The sequence below is a fragment of the Rattus norvegicus genome, chromosome 2, assembly GCF_036323735.1.
Source record: "Rattus norvegicus strain BN/NHsdMcwi chromosome 2, GRCr8, whole genome shotgun sequence".
NCBI lineage: Eukaryota > Metazoa > Chordata > Mammalia > Rodentia > Muridae > Rattus > Rattus norvegicus.
In genome coordinates, this window is record NC_086020.1 from 167,213,040 (window position 1) to 167,225,357 (window position 12,318).

General features: G+C 39.6%; 1 long non-coding RNA gene across 5 annotated transcripts in view; it reads left to right on the top strand.

Annotated features, from left to right (window-relative positions):
• LOC108350043 (uncharacterized) overlaps positions 1-11,845 on the top strand; it is a 33,371-nt gene extending 21,526 nt beyond the window's left edge. For 4 of the 5 annotated variants that reach the window (XR_005501025.2, XR_005501023.2, XR_010064321.1 and 1 more), the window contains one exon: positions 10,672-11,720. This is a non-coding gene — a long non-coding RNA (uncharacterized LOC108350043). Of the gene's footprint in view, positions 1-10,671 lie in introns of all 5 variants that reach the window. The other variant, XR_010064320.1, reaches the window with a different exon arrangement.
• Positions 11,846-12,318: the final 473 nt, after the last annotated feature.

Here is a 12,318-nt window from a genome sequence, read left to right on the forward strand (position 1 = left end):
CATAGTGAAAGCTTGTTTCAAAAATAAAAGAGAAAGAGAGAAAAAAAAGTAAAAGGTAAAAGATTTACCACTTTTAGGGGATTGAAAGAAACTTCAGTCACTCACAGTGCTTAAGTGGGTCCATGAAACTTGAATGGAGGTCCCTCTTTACTTTCTTTCTGTTGTCAGTTTCAGTCACACATCTTTGGTCACATGAAGAACTTAGACCCTTGTCCTTAGCCCAGCACTACTGCTATGTGTATTTTCTTGCCAGCTCTATACACTGCTTGTCCCTGAAGCATTCCTTAAGAATGTATGGGAGGAGTGAACTAGACTATGGGGGGAGGACGGCAATGGGGGGAGGGTTGGGAGGGGAACACCCATAAGGAAGGGGAGGGGGGAGGGGGATGTTTGCCCGGAAACCGGGAAAGGGAATAACACTTGAAATGTATATAAGAAATACTCAAGTTAATAAAAAAAAAAAAAAAGAATGTATGGGAGGAACTCAAACTACTTCAGTGTCCACTACGTTTCTCTTCCACTGCTGAGGCTCCTTTGCATAGTATAGCTTCAGGAGCAACAGTAGCATTCACTGGGGTGGAACCCCACTCTTCCTACTCCCAGGATCCATCCCAGCTCTCAGTCACCCATTCATTGTGACTCCTGTTCTGAGACTTCACCCTAATTGTTTACATGTGGATCTCTCGTGCCTATCTTCAGGAAGAGGGAGTAATAGAGCCATCTTGAAGGACGTGATCAATGTTTGAAAAAACTTTTCAGAAAAACAAGTCCATTTGCTGGTTTGGGATTCCCAGTAAGCACTGAGGCTCAGTCAGTTCTCAATAGAGGGAAGTGTTCCCTTTCTCTCTCTAAACTTCTCATGAAATAGTAAGGGTTAAGGTAGTATCGTGTTGCAATTTTTCCCCCTAACCTGAAGCCAGTTATTAAATTTCTCATCGCCTTCTCATTGACCAGCGAAATGGATTCAGATTCTTTAATTTCCATATATTTGCATATGTATGACTATCCTTCGCCTCTTTCCAATATTTTTCTCATACATTTTAATGTCTAATTTCAAACTAGATGTTGAATCTTGGTAATTTTGTCAATTCCTCAATTAAATGTTCTTTTGGGGGGTCTCTCATGATAGAAAGGAATTAGGGTTTAGGTTTATATAGAACACAATTAGGGAAAGACGTTTCAGGCCATGTTACCGGATGTAAAAATATCATATCACAGACATCAAGTTTAGGGAATCAGTATATATGGGATTAATAATGATAGAAAAGTGTAAGGTCAATTATTAAGCTGAGTTCTAACTGTATGCAGATCAGTGATTTTGAGGGCCTTGAGAATGTCTTAATTAGTAAGGATTAGTTAGTGAAGGAATGTGCTGTAGAGACAAGCCATTCAGCCTGTTTTTCTTAGTCCTGATTGTTATTTGTGCAGTGATGAGCCTTTTCTAATTTCCCCACAAGCAATGATGTTAGGTCTGACTCAGTTTCCACAGCAATTTTAGTTTCCTTATGTTCCCCACAAGATTTTACTAAATCTAGAGTTTCAGGAAAGATTTAACAATGAAACATAAAATCATCATTATGGGCATTACTTCAATAACACAACGTTTAAGGGTCTGCAGAAAGGCACTGGCATAAATTGCTCTTTAGAAGAGCGTGACTGAGAGAGTTATAATATCATTCTGCAGAAAGTGATGATGGGAAGGGTGAGAGTAAGTTTTGGGCACAAAGAAGAGCTTCATTAGCAGAGACAGTCACCATGGATAGTGTTACAGGATTTACTGAAGGGACAGACAGATGCTTTGGTGCCAGAGAAACAAGAGGGTATCTTACATTTATAGGTATCTAGAGAAAGGGATGCTCTAAGATGAGATACAGCTTTTACTAGAAGGAATATGCTAGCTGGAGGCATTACTCTTTGGAGGTATTAACTGAGAAGTAAAGCTGTAGCTAAAGGTCATCTTGGGCTGGACAACAAGGTAACGTTTGTCTGTAGTGGCTGAGATGGAGCAGGGACCCTTGTTAGTGTTTGCTGCTGGACCTGCAAAGAGACAAGTCCAGCTGTAAGTAGGTGTGGTTAGCTTTCTTCCAGGATGTCACATCTGCTCTCTTGGAATGGATGTGTCCAAAGTTACAGGACTAAGAGAAGATTGTGAATAAAGTTATTACACATTTTTATTGTTTGTATTCTCATGTCAAAATTCAAAATGTTATCATCTCATCATAGGCAGGATTCTATGTTCCAATCCCTGCTTTTTGTTCCTTTTTTGTGTCTATGTTCTTATCTGTGTCTTTGACTCCTTTCTTTGTCTGCTGTTACTCTGTGACTATGGTTCTTATCTGTATTCATGATCCTATATATGTCTAGTGTTCCAGTCTGTGACTATGTTTTTATCTGTGCCAAAGGTTCCTATATGTTCCTATATGGTTTCTTTCTGTATTCATACTCCTCTCTGTGTTCCTTTCTGTGTCTATGTTACTATGTCTATTATTCCTATCTGTGTCTATGGTTTCTATCTCTGCCTGTGTTCCTGTGTCTCTGTTTCTCTGTGTTTATGTTCAGTCTACAACTATGGTTTCTGGTTTCTCCCTATGTCTATAGTTTCTATATTTGTCTCTGTTATTATCTGTGTCTATTATTCCTGTCTCTGTCTATGTTTCTATCTATGTCAATTGGTCCTATCTATATATATTTTCTTATCCATGTCACTTGGTTCTATCTGTGTCTATTGTTTTGGTCTATGTCTATACTCCTATCACATAATTAGGAGCACAGATAAAAATAGAAACATGGACAAGGATATGAACCATAGACACAGGCAGAAACAATAAATACAAAGGAGAAGGTAAACCCAGAAGAAACCATAGACATAGGTAGTAACATAGACACAGATAAGAACATATACACAGATAGGAACATACACAGAGATAGAAACATAGGCACAAATAGGGAGATAGACACAGATAGGGACATAAGCATGGATAAGAATCCAAAGCACAGACAGAACCCATAGGCACAGATACAATCATAGACAGAGAGAGGAGCAATAGATGCATGTAGAACCATAAACAGATATAGGAACAATAGGACAAATAGAAATAATATATACAGATAGGAACATGGACACATATAAGAGCACAGGCATAGATAGGAACTACTGACAAAGATCAGAACAACAGACACAGACATAAACCATAGTCAAAGACGGAAGCCATACATACAGATAAGAACATAGATGTAGATAGGAATCATAGACACAAATAGGAACAATATATAAATATAGGAGCGTAGACACAGATAGAAGCACATGGATAGGAAAGTAGATACAGATAGAAACCATACACAATAAAGATAATGGACTCGGATGGGAACATAGACACAGGAAGATAGACACAGATAAAAATGCAGACACAGATAGAGGAGGTGTAATGGATAGATTTTTAATCCAAGCCTAATCTGGACCATGACTTCTGTTGGAAGTCTATATAAGAACATGGAAAATGGAAACTTGCTCTTTGTCTGGTTGCCCTCACCTTGCTAGCAACTCCATTCCTTTATTGGCATTAGAACTTACTTCTTTGGGATTCTAGCATATTCTGAAGGCTGCCTAGTGCAGAGCCTAATGCACTGAGCAACTACTGGATTCTTGGATTTTCCATTCACTGGTAGCCAGTGTTGGACTAGTTGGCCCTCAGCCTTTAGGTCATTCTAATAAATTATATATATATATATATATATATATATATATATATACACATATACATATACATATATATATATATTATATATGGGTGTGTGATAGAGGCAGAGAGAGACAGAGATAGAGACAGAGAAATAGAGAGAGATTTATTCCATAAGTTCTGTTACTCTAGACAACCCTATTATATCAGGCATTCAAAAATTCTTCAAAAAACATAGTCGATAGATATAATCATTATAACTGTCATTTTCTACAAGGATGAAACATTTATTGAAGTTAAGGGACACAGCGGATACAGTCTACCAATAAGCAGCTTTGCAATCATTCTGTATATTCTAGTTTAAGGGTCAATTATTTTGATTCTTTTATGGCTTTATTATTTTAGTCTTTCCTGGTACCATAGGAAGTATAAGCTTCCTAGATCTGATACAAGATCTAACTTTTACTTTCTTTATGAGTCAATTATCTTAGTTTCTTTCCTGTTGCTGTTATAAAGCCTTTCAACAAAATCAACTCATAGAAGAGTTTCTCTCAATTTGTAGTTTCCAAAGGCATAGTGTCTATAATGGCAGAGAAGGAATAGCATGGATGCAGAGGCAGGATGCTGAGGGTCACAGGTAGGAGAGAGAGAGAGAGAGAGAGAGAGAGAGAGAGAGAGAGAGAGAGAGAGAGAGAAGAAAGTTTCAAATCAACCCCAAATGATGAACTTCCTTCAGCAAGGTTGTACCGCTAAAGATTTTATATCCTTCCTGAAAAGAGCCACCAACTGGGAACTAAATGCTCAAGCTCATGAGGTTATTGGTGAAGTTTCTAACCAACCATCATGTTTGGCCCCTCACTCCCATATGGTCACTTCATAATACAAAATACATTTGTCCCAACTTTAAAGGTCCCCATTGTCTTTAACAATGTCAACAACACTCAGAAGTCCAAAGTCTCTTTTGAGGTTCAAGGCAATCTCTTCACTGTTATCCTCTGTGAAATATAAAAGCAAATTCTATTTTTCCAACATAAAATGACACAGTTCTATTATACACCCTGGACCACAGTTATAGCAGTTTCTGTACACTGAAGCAATTGCTTTCTTGGAGTAGAAAACAATTCAGGGGCTCTTTCTCAACTGGGTAGGGTCTTGTCTACTGTTTTAGTGTAGAGCAGGTATCTTCTTTTTAATGGTGCTACCTTGTCTCTGTTCTGTAACCCATAGCTTTGTTGTAACAGTGATTCCCAGTGCTCTCTTTACAGACTGCACATTTAAAGCCTTTCTTTCTGTGACACTTGTAGACCTGCATAAGAATAATCAACAGTAACTCCACCACAGACTTAGCATTCTATTGTCTTAAAATAATCCATTCTATTTTAACTTAGCCTTGTGTAAAATTTCTGACATGGTTATAACAATATAGACAGATTCTTTGCCAAAATATCACATGAATGGATGTTACCCTTGCCCCCATCTTGGAATCCTCTGAACCAAGTCTCTGGTGTTCCTATAATTCTCAGCACTACTTTTCACAGGCCATTACTACAATGGTTTGTTAAGTTACATCATTCCATTGTTTTTCTAACTAAAAAAAAATACTCCTCCAAAACATGACATGATTAATTTCTTCACGGATACAACTCTATTTTCCAGGTATCAGTTTCTGTATTACTGACTGTCTTATCAGTATTCTATTACTGTGAAGGGACACCATAATCGTGACAAATCTTATAAGAAAAACCATTTAATTGGAACTTGCCTAGTTTCAGAGATTTAATCCATTATCCTCATATGGGGAGCATGGCTACATACAGTCAGACATAGTAGCTGAGAGTTCTAAATCCAGATCCAAAGGCAGCAGGAAGAGAGTGCTATAGGCCTTCGCTTTGCTTTTGAAACCTCAAAGCCCACCCTCAGTGACACACTTCCTCCAAGACCACATCTCCAAATCCTTTCAAAAAGTTCTACTTCATGGTATCTAAGCATTCAAATATATAAACCTATAGGTGTCATTCTTACTCAAACCACCACATTCTACTTCTTGGTTCCGATACGTTTGTAGCTACATTATAATGCAAAGTGCATTTAGCCCAGCTGCAAAAGTCCTCATAGTATTTCGCAGTTTTAACACAGTTTCAAAGTTCAAAGTCTTGTCTGAGACACATGACAATCTCTTAACTATAACCTCCTGCAAAAATCAATAATCAAACAGCAGATCGCAAAACTCCAATATACAATGGCACAGATTACATTACCATTCCAAAAGAGAAGAAAAGGAGCACAGCGAGGACATATTGGTCCAAAGCAAGCCAGAAAATGAGCTGGACAAACTCCAAAGTCTGCTTCTCCAGGTCTGATATGAAAGCACTCTTCAGATCTCCAATTCCTTTCAGCTTTCTTCATTGCAACATACTTCTCTCTCTTGGGCCGATTCCGTTCTCTGTTCCAGATCTCCTTGGCAGGCATCCCATGACTCTGGCATCTCTTGGGATCTCCAATGAAATCCAGGCTTCACTTTCATAGCTCCACACAATGGCCTCTCTAGACCTTCATGCATGGACATCCTGACACATGTCTGGCTTGAGTGGCTTTCTTAGCAACAGAGATTGCACAACCTCTTTCTTGTATCCTTGACTCTGAGGACAAAATTATGTGGCCAAAGCTGCCAAGTTCTACTGCTTGCTGGGGCTGGAACAGGGCCCCCTTGCTCCATTTCATCAGCTTTCTGGCTTCAATGGTCTCCTTTTCTGCTTAAGCTTTGTTTTAATTTTTTACAAATTGTAAGCTTAGCTGGGTAGAATCTTGCCATGAGTTTTCTATTCTCTCTCTCTCTCTCTTTTATTTTTTTTTCATTTAGCATCTGGTATTTTTTTTTCCTTGAGAACAGGCTTTAACTCTGCAACACTTCCTGGCACTCCTTTCCCCCTCAAACTATACATTTACATATTTTTTTTTGCAAAACTTTATCCTTTCCAAGACCACATAAGAGCTTACGTGACCCATGATACAGTTACTATATGATTATAACCACATGACATAGCCTATCTTGAAATCTCCTCTGACAAGGCCATTAGTCCCAAACTCTTCAATTTAGCCTCAGGGAGATATGTAGAACAAGGGCAAACCAGTCATATTCTTTGCCAAAATACTACAAGAATTGTCTCTAAGCTACTTACTAGTATTCTTCTCTTCTGGAATCTCGTGAGCTAGGCTCTCATTATCCACATTGCTCTTCACACCACTGTCTTTCATACTCTTTTTAGAATGGCCCATTAAGCCATTAAGTGTTCCACTGCTTTCCTAATCCTACTTCCCAAAGTCCACATTATGACAATAAGTAGCATTGTCAGGCCTGTCACAACAATGCCTTACTTCCTGGTACCAACGTCTTAGTGCTTTACTGTTGTGAAGAGACATCATGATCATGGCAATCTTATAAAAGAAACTATTTAATTGGGGCTTTCTTACAGTTTTAAAAGTTTAGTCCATTATCCTCACAATGGGGAGCATGGCTGCCTACAGACAGCCATGATAGCTGAGAATACTAAATCTGTATCAAAAGGCAGCAGGAAGAGAGAAAGCCTTTGGGGCTGGTGTTGCTTTTGAAACCTCAAAGCCCATCTCAGTGACACACTTCCTCCAACAAAGCCACACTTCCTAATCCTTTCAAATAGTGCTACTCTCTGATGATTAAAACATTCAAATAGATGGGCCTGTGGGTCATTCTTATTCAAACAACCACATTTTTTTCTATTGCTGTGATAAAGCACTTCGATAAAAACAGCTTAAGGAAGAGTTTATTTTAGCTTACAGTTCTGTAGGGATAGAATGCGAAGGACTGATACTGTGGCAACAGTAGGAAACAGAGAATCATACACAGGACACAGAACAGCAACAACAGTGAGGCTATAAACCCCTGAGGTCTGCCCCCAGTGATACATTTATTCTACAAGACTATACCTCTCAAAAGCTCCATAACTTCTTTAAATGGTACCACAACTGGGGAATCAAGTATTCAAATACATGAGTCTGTGGGGTATACTTCTTATTCAAACCTCATTAGATATTTTATTATATTAGATGTTTTTATTATAGCAACAGAGAAAGAACTATCATATCACACACACACACACACACACACACACACACACACACACACACACACACATTTCTAAAACCTGTAAAAAAAATTCTATGGGAACATAATCCATAGTTGTTAGGGTCCAGAGCAGATTACTCTTTGGCCATGTCCACCTGCAGAAGCTGCTCTTTGATAGGTACTGTAGCTGTAAGGATATGGCCTGTTCCCTACTAAGAGTCTGACTGTAAAGCTCTAAGCACCCCTAATAGATTCTCAGGTGCTCAACTTCTAAGTGAATGACTGGTTCATTCTCAGTTCCCCAAGGCAGTCTATAGACTTCTGGTTGACAGATTCTTTAGGATATTAGAGTGTCAACACATGTTCTACCCATTTAATATGTATACATTAACTATCTGTGTTTCTTTCCTTGATCCTCCATATATTTTTGGAATCAAACAGAATTTCCCTAAAATTTCCTTCATTCTCCCTTCCTGGCTCCAGCTCTTGCTGGGAAACCTTTCCCCTTTCTGTAAGACCTATAAAAAGAGACCCCCAGTGTGCCTCGTGGACTTGAATAGCCCTACCCTGCTCTCTGTCTTGCTATGGTGCTGGGGCCTGAACTGTCACTGGGATCTCCACCACACTGTTGTCTGGATTTCTGTATATATGTCCATAGTGTTAATAACTCTTCTAATAAACTTTTTACCCCTAAAGGAAATCATCCTCAGTACCTTCCATGAATTTCAATCCCAATACCATTCAATAATTAAAAATTAATAAATAAGGAGAGCTGTATGTGTAATACAAGCCATGCATTTTCATGATCCTATGTTACCTTTAAGGCTACCTAGGGGATATTTTATGTGTGTTTACAAGGAGAAATGGAAAGTTCTGTTTCTTGTCAAAATCAACACAGTTGATATAGATGAACTAGCATCAGCTCAGAGCTTTCACTTGGGCCAATGCTTGTTATAGCTGTACTAAAGTTGATTCCTTCAAATGAACATGTCCATTGTTCATGAGAAATCCTCAAGTTCTCAGGTAAAAGACACTTGCATTGGGCTCCCTCTCCTGTGAACTGCTATGCTCGTTTGTAGCCATTGGCTGACTCAAGTAGCCCATAGTTTCTTTCAGGCCTTGTGAGAAGGTCTGGTTCATGCTCCATCTCTGTCTATGTGAATTAGTGCTGCTCTACTCTGGGGTTGGCCGCACACAGCACATTTGAAGCCATAAAATGCGAAGTATTAAAAAGCAGATGGTTTCATTTACTCTGACTCGGAGATTCTTCTGGAACATACCTTTAAACAGCTAAAATCTTTATTGTGAGAGGATAGAAACGTCAAGACACACAGTCAAAGATGCTTTTAATACCCATTGAGCATGTAAGAGAATATGATTTTTTTTCTTGTAGTCTCAGAACTGTGGCTAAAACCTGAGCTGAGAACACATGACACTAAGATTTTCTAAGCCACTAATGGCCATTGGGGCTTACTACATGACAGTTGTCACCATTACTTATCACTAGTCACCCCAACCACCCCATTTCTTCGTGCTTTCCCAGAGTTTGAGGGAGGGTAAACACTCAAAATTTACGGCTGATGCTTTCCTTTCCTTGCCCTCAGAGGAGCCAGTAGAGCTTTTCTGTCCACAGAGCCAAGTGACTCAGTCTTAATAGCATCCTCATGCAGATTGGGGCCATCTTGGGAAAGCAGAGATTGCCAGCCTCTCCCTCCAAATATTTACTTAGGTGCAGAATCTTGAAACATGTTCTGTTGCTGAATATATGATTTACTTCTCAACTTTTCTCCTTTGCTTGGGGAAGAGATGGGAGAGTGTATCTGTGGATCTGGACGTTTTGACACATACTTGTAGTGAGGTAAGAGGTAAGCTGTTCTGTGGAGGGGCTCCTGGAGATTGAGAAGGTTTCCGATACAGAAAGGCCTAGCCTGAAGCTTCACATGCACGCCATTGATACATATATACCATATAGGAGGTCACCACAGTCATCAAAAGTCAACCTGAACCAACCTGATCAGGGATGCCTCCTAACCAACACTTCAGACACAACCACACAGGGAAAATTTCATTGTGTATCTGAGGTCCTGGTCTCTGGATCCAGAGTGGCAAATGCTTGTGGCAAGGGAGAAATGAAGGTAGTCAGAGGTAAATTATATGCCCTCCTACTCTTTAGACACTGTGGTTGAATGGGGTGACATAAGGGAGTGGTGTCTAAAGGAGCTCTGAACTAGGTATGACACCCAGTTCTTAAAAAGTATTAATATTTGAGTTATCATTATTGAAAATGGTGGGTTGCTTTGAGGACAAATGGCTGCGGAGTCATCCTAGGATTTTATGTCATCCAGCTATGGAGGCTAAGCTATCAGCAGTTCTGGAGCTTATACCGGAAGACAAAGTCATTTGGCATTTAAAGTACAACAAATTGTGATGCATTGATGAGCTGTGTGTTTAAACTGAACATTTTTTTTCTACGAGCTTCTATGCCATTTTCTTCATGAGAAGGACTGTAGTTACTTTTAGATTGTCAGTAATGTCTGGCCCATATACCTGTTGATTATAAAGGATATGTGTGTATATAGCAATATGCTGTATTGCTATAGTACAGATGTGGGATGTTCTACAAAGACTCATGTTATTAGTAACATCTTGGTTCCTAGCCCACAGGACTGTAAGAAGAAAATTATTTGGAAATCTTCCCAGTCTTATTGGAAGTCCATTGTCCAGTAGCTTCCTCAATATCCTCATTCAAAGCCTTAAAGTTTTAATTGTCTAGACAATAATGTAGTCTTTGGAGTTTCTTATGTATAAAATCATATCATCTGTAAAAAGAGATATTTTGACTTGATATTTTCCTATTTACATCATCTTTATTTCCTTGTCTTATTGCTCTAGCTAAGGTTTCAAATGCTCTACTGAATAGAAGCAGAGAGAGTGACACCCTTTGTCCCTTGCTACGTCTCGCCAGCAAGAACGATGTGGCACACACAGGATCCTTCTGCAGAAAAGCTTTAATGCGTCTTGAGAGGGAGAGCATAAGCTTACAATGCGGAGACCCTGAGTGAGGAATAACTGTCCCTTATATAGGAAACTATCCTCGCCTAGGACGTGTCACTCTCTGACTGGTCGCTGTCAATTATGCCAGATGACGTACCAAAGTGTACGTGTCCCTTTGAGTAGGGAAGTTACCAGGCACCTGCGTATTGCCCTTTTTACTAGGTGCGTCCTGCCGGATGCCGGCGCCATCTTGTAATGGAGAATGTGAGGGCAGCTCCTCACAACCCTTGTCTTGTCCCTGATCTCAGCGGGAATGCTTTTAAACATTTTTCATTCAGCATGGTGTTGGAAGTTTGTTGCTTTCATTATGTTGAGGTATGCCTCTCCCTTTACTCATTTCTCTACCACTTTTTTTTATGAAGAGATGCTAGATTTTGATAAAGGCCTTTTTTGGGGTATCCTTTGAGATTACATTGTGGTTTCTGTCTCTGAGTCTGTTTATGGATGAAGTATATCTATTAAGTTATACATGTTGATATACAGCCACCTAATTAGATAAGATGGATGAAGCAAAGAAGTGCAGGCCGACAGGAACTGGATGTAGATCTCTCCTGAGAGACATAGCCAGAATACAGCAAATACATAGGCGAATGCCAGCAGCAAACCACTGAACTGAGAACGGGACCCCCGTTGAAGGAATCAGAGAAAGAACTGGAAGAGCTTGAAGGGGCTCGAGACCCCATATGAACAACAATGCCAACCAACCAGAGCTTCCAGGGACTAAGCCACTACCTAAAGACTATGCATGGACTGACCCTGGACTCTGACCTCATAGGTAGCAATGAATAGCCTAGTAAGAGCACCAGTGGAAGGGGAAGCCCTTGGTCCTGCCAAGACTGAATCCCCAGTGTACATGATTGTTGAGGGGAGGTGGTAATGCGGGGAGGATGGGGAGGGGAACGCCCATATGGAAGGGAAGGGGAAGGGGTTAGGGGGATGTTGGCCCGGAAACCGGGAAGGGGAATAACAATCGAAATGTAAATAAGAAATACTCAAGTTAATAAAGATTTTTAAAAAAAGTTATACATGTTGAACCACTTTGCGTTGCTGGAATGAAGCTAACTTGGTCATGAGGAATGATTTTTTTTTTGTACGTGATCTTGAATTTGACTAGCAAGCATTTTACTGAGAATTTACATCTATGTTTATCAGGGAGATTGGTCTATACATTTTTATATATGTCTCTTTTGAATTCTGTTTTCCTATCTTATACTGACCACTGTCTTAGTTAGGGTTACTATTGTTGCATTAAATACCAAAGCAACTTAGGGAAGGAAGGGTTTATCCATGCTACAGTTTACTAGCAAAGGAAGTCAGGACAGAAACCCAAGTAGGTCAAGAATCTGAAAGCAGGAGATGATGCAGAGAAACAATTCACAGACCATATAAAGCTCAAGAAGAAGGAAGACCAAAATGGGGATGTTTCAGTCCTTCTTAGAAAGGAAAACAAAATACTCACAGAAGGAAATATAGGGACGAGGAGTG